This window comes from Lasioglossum baleicum, chromosome 8 (assembly GCF_051020765.1).
Source record: "Lasioglossum baleicum chromosome 8, iyLasBale1, whole genome shotgun sequence".
NCBI lineage: Eukaryota > Metazoa > Arthropoda > Insecta > Hymenoptera > Halictidae > Lasioglossum > Lasioglossum baleicum.
The window spans coordinates 11,715,823-11,724,665 of record NC_134936.1 but is presented as its reverse complement, the minus strand read 5'-3'; positions in this window follow the sequence as shown (position 1 = coordinate 11,724,665).

Below are 8,843 nucleotides of genomic sequence, written 5' to 3'. Positions count from 1 at the left end.
ACCGAGACGCGTTTCGTTAATTTGGTGCAGGGTCTGGATTTAAGGAGCAACCCTCCAACCCCGTGGTTAACGTGCATTGTTCGCGAATTAATCCTTGGTCGTTCCTCCTGTTAATTGGTCGTATTCTCTACTGCTTTTTAATTAGCAGTGAGCCCTGCAGGTTGTTTTATTGTTTTCTTATGTGCTCTTCAAAGATAATTACTTAAAAGATTTTAGTGTTCTGTTATCTTCGCTTTAGAAAAATTATTTCTATATTTCAAATATTCAGAGAACACAAAAATCTTTTATCATTTCTCTTTAGGTCTCTTACGTCCAAAAGGAAAACGCACAATGTAAATCACGCGGGAGAATGAATAAAGGAAAATCGTGGAAGGAGGAAAGAACGTTTCAATTTTTGCACGGCGAGCTATGGAAAGAGGAGTTGGTTTGTCGGCTACACAGAGCGTGCGGTATAAAACAAGAATGTTGTTCAAAGTATCTAGAAAGCCACTCGCCCGTGTCGATAATAAAAATATCGCCCTGAAACAAATTGCTCTTGGACGGTTTACTGTCTGCGCCCTCCTCATCTGCATGTCGGCGCTCTCTCGCACCGTTCACGGCAGAGCCGACCGGCCTTCTCTATCCTATACGCCGGCCATTTCACTGCAAGTCATTCCGGAATAATTTATAACCCGAAGGATCGCGCGCGCGCGGCCCAGCCGGGCCCGGCTAACGAAACTAAACGCCGTGCTAATTTCATTTAACGCCCGTATCTGCCGCGCCCGCCGCGGGGGGTTGTTTATCGAGTGTCCCTTTGCACCCCTTTCACACTCCTTCCGCACCCCTTCGCACCTTTCAACCCCCTCTATTTCGACTCGCAGAGTAGTCGGAGAGGCCCTCTCACGATATTTCTCCGGGAAACTAGAAGTTCTTTATTCGTTTTTGGGCGGAGTGCTTAGTGCCACTTCTCACGTGAGAACACCGGTGGGGCCAAAACGGGGGTACAGGGGGCGAAAGGGGGGCTGCTCTCGAAGCAACGAAGTTCCCCGTGGTCTCTCTCTCTCTCTCTCTCTGTCGATCGTGGCTCCTTTCGCCACGGCAATGAAAACGAACTCGATGGCCTCGTTAATGTCCGGTTTTATCGGTTCGGGGCCGAGCGTAAATTCCGCGAAACGACGATTCCTCGTTCTTTATCGCGGCTGAAACACCGTCCCATGGCGGAAACGCCGCGGCATTAACACACCCCCTGGCCACGACCCCATTGGAAATTACGACGATACCGCGGCTACATTAAGAAATTCGTTCGGCTTCTGACTACTGCTCGATCCTACGCTGAATTACGAGCCAATTTCTAGCACGCTCCCCGCATCTATTTAACACGTTCAACGGCGACCGGGCCGGCCACCAAAGTTCTACTCAATCGAAACTGTTCGTTTAATGATCCCGGGAACTGATAGGGGTTAATTGATCCTGCGATCCCACTGTGAGCAGATCGTTCATCCATTTCGCTCACTCGATGAGCCTAATCGATTTTTCTTCCAAAGGACTTTGATCGGACCCTAAATTTTCCTGTCTAAAATATGTCACAACTTTGTAGGTTTGCAAAGTAGATTGAAGAGAAACATAACCTCAATATGAACAACATTACGAATCGATTTTTACTTTCTGATTTTTCTCACATTTTTCTGCCAAAATACTTGCATCGGACCCCAAATTTTCCTGTTTAAAATATGTCACAACTTTGTAGGTTTGCAAAGTAGATTGAAGAGAAACATAACCTCAATATGAACAACATTACGAATCGATTTTTACTTTCCGATTTTTCGTACATTTTTCTGCCAAAATACTTGGATTGGACCCCAAATTTTCGTGTCTAAAACATTTCGCAACTTTGTAGTTCTGCAAAGTACATTGAAGGGAATCGTAACCTCAATATGAACAACATTCCTAGTCGATTATCCACCTTCCGATTTTTCTTCCATTTTTCCTGTCTAAAATATTTCACAACTTTGTAGTTCTGCAAAGTAGATCAACGAGAAACATAACCACAATACAGTAGGACCTCGATTAACCGGCTTGATCGGGAGGCGAACACAGCCCGGATAAATTAAGGCCCGATGAATAATAGAGGCCCAAGGTACATAATTATTAAAATGTACATTATATACCAAAATAAAATTTTATTTTTGAAAATTTATTTCCCTTCATAATACGATCATATTTAAACGCATATTTGTCTATAATCGGGATCCGGTTATCGAGGTCCTACTGTATGAACCACATTCCTAATCGATATACAATTTGGAACTGCTTATGTGTGCTTGCGTGCTTATTAAGGATAATCGTTACTCACTGGACAATGAAGTTCTCAGCTTACACTATAGTTTATTACTAATCTACAGTTAGATTACTATAATCTAGTAATGTTGGCAGCAATACATCGATGCCGTTAATTTCCTAATGATCATTCTTAAGCAATACAATGGTGCCGGAGTCACCGGTGACCAGCATGATGTTCAACGTGATAATTATTAGCAAACTGCGGATCTTTATATAAAATAAATATTGTCTGCATAAATCGCACAACGTAGGATCCAAATAGAAATGTTACTCTTTCTTTAATGATCTTAAACAGTTGAAACAAGTTCATTGATTCCTTTAAATTATTTTAATATGCCCACTGCTTTAAATTGCACTAATTCATTTTTGTGACAGATGCATAAAACCTGCAGTCTACTTATTAGACTTAATACCATTGAATAATAAACATTGAAAGAACTTTTAAGAATGGATATTCACGTATTGTGGAGCTGAACAAATTGGAAAATGAGCTGCAGTGAAAAAAACAACAATTCCACAGGTCAAGAAGCATTTACCAACATCCTGGAACACATTGGTTCATTCACCGAAATCAAGAGTACACCAACAAGTCCGAGGATCGTCTACAAGTCCCTCGGCAAGCACAGGTCCGTTAGGCGAGCGACGCGCCTCGGCGAGTAAGGATATAATTTTCTCGGGGCTTCAAAATCATTAACTCTAGCAAACGGTGCGACGTCTCAGGACCCCTAACAACGCGCCGCTACGAAAGAAAAAGAGTTCCTGCCGGTCCGTAGAGGAGGCGTGAAACGTTGGCGCCTGGCGCTCGGCCCAGGAAAAGGGTTCGACAATTCCTAAACGAGGAAAGGCGAGGCTCGAAAAAAAAGAGGGGGAAGACCAACTACGAAAACTGGACTGTTTGGTTGCTCGTCGAACATCTCGCGAAGATCCCTGTCTTTCTGGATGATCGATCAGTCGTAGGATCCCGAGACAAATCGAGTTTGAAAGACCGGAGGAAAGTAGATTAGGCAAGGTCCTTGGGGTAGCATGGTGTGGCCATTGTTCACAGGTGAGCTCGATGCTACCGTGACACGTAACTATTTAAACGGCGGACTCGTGGCTTCAAGGTTGACCCTCTAGAGAAGGCTTACAGTGATGTTTAAATATTCCATTAACCCCTTGCCGTACCATTTTCTTTGCAGTTACTATGGTTAAAACGTCTTTATCCTAAAAAATATCGTAGAAGGGAAAAGGAAGTTTATATTTTTTGTATGGCTACATTTATTTTAATGCTTAAATATTAATTACAAACGAATCAAATTTTATTTTATCGAAAAAGAAACGCGTAACATTTATTTTGGCTGCTCTTTACTTTACCGGGCTCAAAATTTGTGCCTTTCTCCTACGAATTATGATGTATTTGGTATGTAATCCAGTAGATTTGTACCCGGCACGGATGCAGATCGAAGTTTCGATCCTCTGACCTTTTGTTAAAATCCACATGACGAGTGTGACTCGTTAAAATACGGCAAGGGTTATCAAAACTTTACTGGAAACGACGGACAATTCTTAAAATCTGATACTACCAGATTCACTAAAGAAAAAAAACACGGAAACGCTTCGAAATTGCTCATTTCTTTTACTCATGCGTATGTTATGTTAATTTTCTATTTATTTAATTAAGTAGACGTTCCTTAGCTTTTTTGACAAGCTATTTAAAACTGTCGAAAGTGTACTGAGCGTCTTTGCAAAAATATTTAATATACTTTTCGATAGTTAAAAAATTAAAGGTCTATTTTAACTTAAAACGAAGTAGTTTCTTTATTTACAATCTTATGCTACAGTACTTACCGATCGTGACGTCAGTAGGTACCCCGTGTGACTCTGATGACGTCATGTGGTCCGTTCAATGGATTTTTGGTGCACTCGACACACGCGCACTGAAGTACACATATTTTTAGATTATCACAGTCATTTACAAATCATGACGCCATTAGGTACCGTTCTATGTATTGGTGACGCAATTCCGGCGCGTGACGTCATGTGGCCCTTTTAATGGGTTTTCCGTGCTTTTTCGTTTTTGAAGTAAATTTTTAGGTTGTCACAGTCACCAGTTCATTACGCGTACTGACAGTCGGAGGTGTGTTACAGTTGTGTTACGAACACATCGCCGGCTCTCGATTTTGATTCATTGACCGGATGGAGCGGAGACGGGGCGCCCGGAGGGAAACCATAATAAGAGAGGACACCAGCCCGAAGTATCACTACGCTCGAGATCTCGGAAGCAATTATAACCAGGACCCTAAATACCCGGACCGGCGAGCGGTGGGGTCTTTGTCTTTCTGGCGTACCTGTAGCCGGCTTGTTTCACAAACGAGGTTAGGTCGGAACTACAAAGGTCGGCTCGGGTGAGGACCCACCTCATTTCTACAAAAAGGACACCGACTGACCCGCGCGCCACGGTGGCCTCGTCCTACGTTGCCCTTCAACGAAGACACGTTTTTTGCATCAAATATTTACACATTTTTAGTGGGTGCTAAACCCATTGAAGCCGTTTCGCCCGGGTTACACCGATCCTATCATCAGCGGTTAACCGGTCGAACCTGAAGGAAAACGCCTGGCCCCACCCGCGACAATATCGTTCAGCTATAATTTTCCACGAATGGTTTCCCTTCTTTCTTTTTTAGGGGATTGCTATACCTGTCTGTGAACCGTTGTGTTTTCCTTTTCCTTCTTCTTTTTTCGAACTGCCACACGACAATCGCGGCCTGTCGCCTGTTTACAGGCAGGATTGTAAATCAGACTGATCCTGGCGCACTCCCAGATGACAGGGGACCTGAATGGTCCCGGCAAATTGGAAACGGATTTGCTACCGAATTCTTGGGCGGCTGTCGTGCCACCGGAAGTGCCGGATCGCGAGCAAAAACTGCTATTGTCACTTCAGTGGGTCATCGAGATTTTCTGAGAAGTTGGAGCAATTAGTTTACCACATGACGAGAAAAATAAATTTTGGGAAAATTTTCGGGTAAACTTTACTTCACCGGACTCAAAATTTGTGCCTTTCTTCTATAAATTATGATTTGAATTTATGATAAAGAATATGATAAATTTCTCCTGAAATTATGGCGCCATACCGGTATATTTGCATATATTTGCCAGTAATAATTTCGGTTTTCCCAATTTGTAGGATACATTACCTACTTCACGATCATAAACGAGGTATTCTGCGACTCACATGTCTTATTAATAATTAATGTTGATACAAATTTTAGAGAATATTATATGTTATAAATATGTTTATAAAGATCACTCAATTGGGAGGTACATCTGGAAAGTCTTTGGCTTAATTAATATTTTATGACGGCCGCTTGTTCCTTCGCACGGAGGGTTTTACGACGGAACGTCCTAAATATTTTATATAGAGGCTCGCATAAAACGGTTGTAAACAACTTCGAACGAAGTGCTAGTTGAGCACAGATAACAGATAACAGATTTCTAGATAATAGAAATAGACGTCCAGCAATAAAAGAACGATCGAATGACCTTGCGAACGCCGAAGCCAACGCAGCACAAATAAAAGCTGACAAATTAATAACACGATTATCCAACTATTCCGCTTCGGAGCGTAGTCAAAGGTCGTTTACCACCCCTCGGAGGGCCCCGAGTCGAAACTGAAGCGATCCGAGCGAAGGTGAATGTAGACCAACGACAATAATCAGCGGTCATAAGTCAGCTTCGAGGCAGCCCCGGTCCACGAAACCCTCAGCAGAAAAGAAGAATCTGCGGGCTGATGTTTCCGTGCTAACCTCCGAGTCGCCCGAGGGTTCGCGTGATCCCCGACGTATCCTAGGCGGACTACAGTCAACCCCTCGACGAGGCCTTCTTTTTCAAGAAAGATCGAGGACGCCCGAGGATCCAACGGGGGCCCGATCCTGAAATCCGGGACACGCGAGCCTCGCGGGAAATTCCTTGGTCTTCTCTCTAGTCGGCTTCTCTACTTCTTGGTAAACCGACGAGTCGCCCAAGGCGCATATCCTCCTCGATGTGCCTCGTCCGTGCCGATCCAAGACCTCTTTTTTTATTTATCGAAGGCCCCCACTGATCCTACCCCGAACCTCGGTCCACAATTACGTAACTAATCAACACAATTTCGCACAATTTTTACCGAAAATCCGAGCCAGTCTACCGCAAAACGTCGTTCGTTGATCTCGGAAATGGACTGGGAGTCTCTCCTCGGTCAAAGTAAACAATTTTTATGATAATTTTATATGATAATTTTCTGTAGAACACTTATCTAGTTTACATATCTCGGATCATGGTAATTTAGCTAGTCAGCTTCTCATGGATTATTTAAATCATCAACATTTAAAAAATTAACAGCTGCAAAAATGAATTTAGCCAAAATCTATCTTCTCAGAATTAATATTAATTAGACTGCGGACTTTTGTTCAAAATTTTATATGATAATTTTCTGTAGAACACTTATCCAGTTTACATATCTCGGATCATGGTAATTTAGCTAGTCAGCTTATCCTGATTTATTTAAATCATCAACATTTAAAAAATTGACGAACAGCTGTAAAAATGAATTTAGCCAAAATCTATCTTTTCAGGATTGCTATTAACTAGTCTCCCGTGCAAAATAAAATTGTCTGAATTAATTGCAAGATTCTTCTGCTCGATCTACCCACCTTTATCATAAATGCATAAATTAATTCAATCGTTTTTGGGTAGTATGATATAATTCGAAGGGGTACGTTTTAAGAAATGGAGATTATTGCAACCGTCGTGTTCCTGTTGCAGAATTTCTGCATCTTCGCAGGCAGCGTTTCTCACATGGCCCCGTAATCAATCTTTTCGTCGGGCAAGACACGCGGATCATAAAATTAAACGCTGCGATTACACTAGCCTAATCGAGATCACGTAGATCGCGCAATTAAGCGAGGCGCAAGATGAATTGAGTAATTACATTCGCATTACAAGAGCCGGTCGCGTCCCTCGGCGTATCAGATCTTCGAGAGTCGGGCTTCATCCCCCCCAAAGAGGGGTATAATTATCATTCTTCAGATGCGTATTCAGGATTCCACGGGAAAAATTGTTCTAATATTTTAGCTTATCTCGCCAGGCTCCCTTGACTTGCTCCGCCAGTTTTATCGCGCGTTAACTGGACCAGCGGCTGTAGATTATAATAATGCTAGTGACGTTTGCCAATAATTCAAGCCGAGGTCTTAATATTAATCTTTTAACTGAATCGTGCGGTTTTTCTGGCCAGAAAATTATGTGTTCAAAGTGTAATCAGCGGACTCAGGAATTTATGCAATTATCACAAAATTGAGTAAGTGCAATTTGAAACAGTAAAAACATTAGAAGAATTTCAAAGTACTGTTATATTAATTCCAACCTATTAAATTAAGAAAAAACAATCAGTTTATTTTTCACCGTCTTAGTTTTAAAGAAGAAAGCCAAAAAATGTATTGTGTATAGCATATTTAGTAGATTATGTGTGGAACACCTTCCGTGTTTTCGATTGAACTCCGAATTGAGCGAAGCATTGATCCAGGATCTCGCGGAGCAATGCTCGAGGAACGTGCGAGGATAAAAAATAAAGGTTGTCGCGTTGGTGCGCGCGTTACCGGCGGGGATGCATTAATTCCAGCTTTGCGGGACGTTTTCAATGACCAGTTTTTGTTCGAGTAAAATCCCGCCGGTCAGCGGACGTATCATGGTGACGAATGAACGCGTTATTCTCGCGGCGAAAGGATTCGACGGTCTCTCTCTCCTCTGAGTGGCGCCAGAGGAAAAGGTGCTCTCTCGAAGGTGCTCTCGAGCTTCTTCAGGCCTGGAAGCGTCGTCCTATGGTTTTCGAAGGGGGCACGAGGTAAAAGAAGAAGTTCCAGGGCAGAGGCACTGGCGCCGCATGCGGCAGCCTCAAAGGGATCCTCCGCACGCCCATCTGTCTCCGCCCCGCCCCTATTCCCGCGCACCATATACATCATGTACGACCACGATGTGCCCAACTGACCAGCGGGACTCGGTTCGACATCGTGTCAGGCCACGTCACACATCACCACCATACACTGTCCCCTGGTAAGTGACCAACCACGTGCTTGCTCCCCTTGTAATCGGGGGTACCATAGAGCCGTGACTTTGACCGGCCCAGCTCCATGGGACACAAGCCGAACCACTCGCACCCGGGTGACAATAAGGGGACTAGTCCCATGTCGACTAATTTCGGGACACTTGGCAGTACCCAAATGATAGCTCTGCGCTGTTCAAACCAACCCTCCACATGGTTAGACACCGGCGAAGAATGGTAGTCGGGCTGCTGGGATTTTGGACGAAAAATGAACACTCGCAGGCAGACTGTTTAGAGTGCTATGTTATTTTAAGTTATAATTACTCAGCGAAGAATTTAAGACGGGCTTTAACTAGGTGTCGATAGGCCCAGCATCATGGGACACCGCCGAACCACTCGCACCCGGGTGACAATAAGGGGATCAGTCCCATGTCGATTAATTTCGGGACACTTGGCAGTACCCAAATGATAG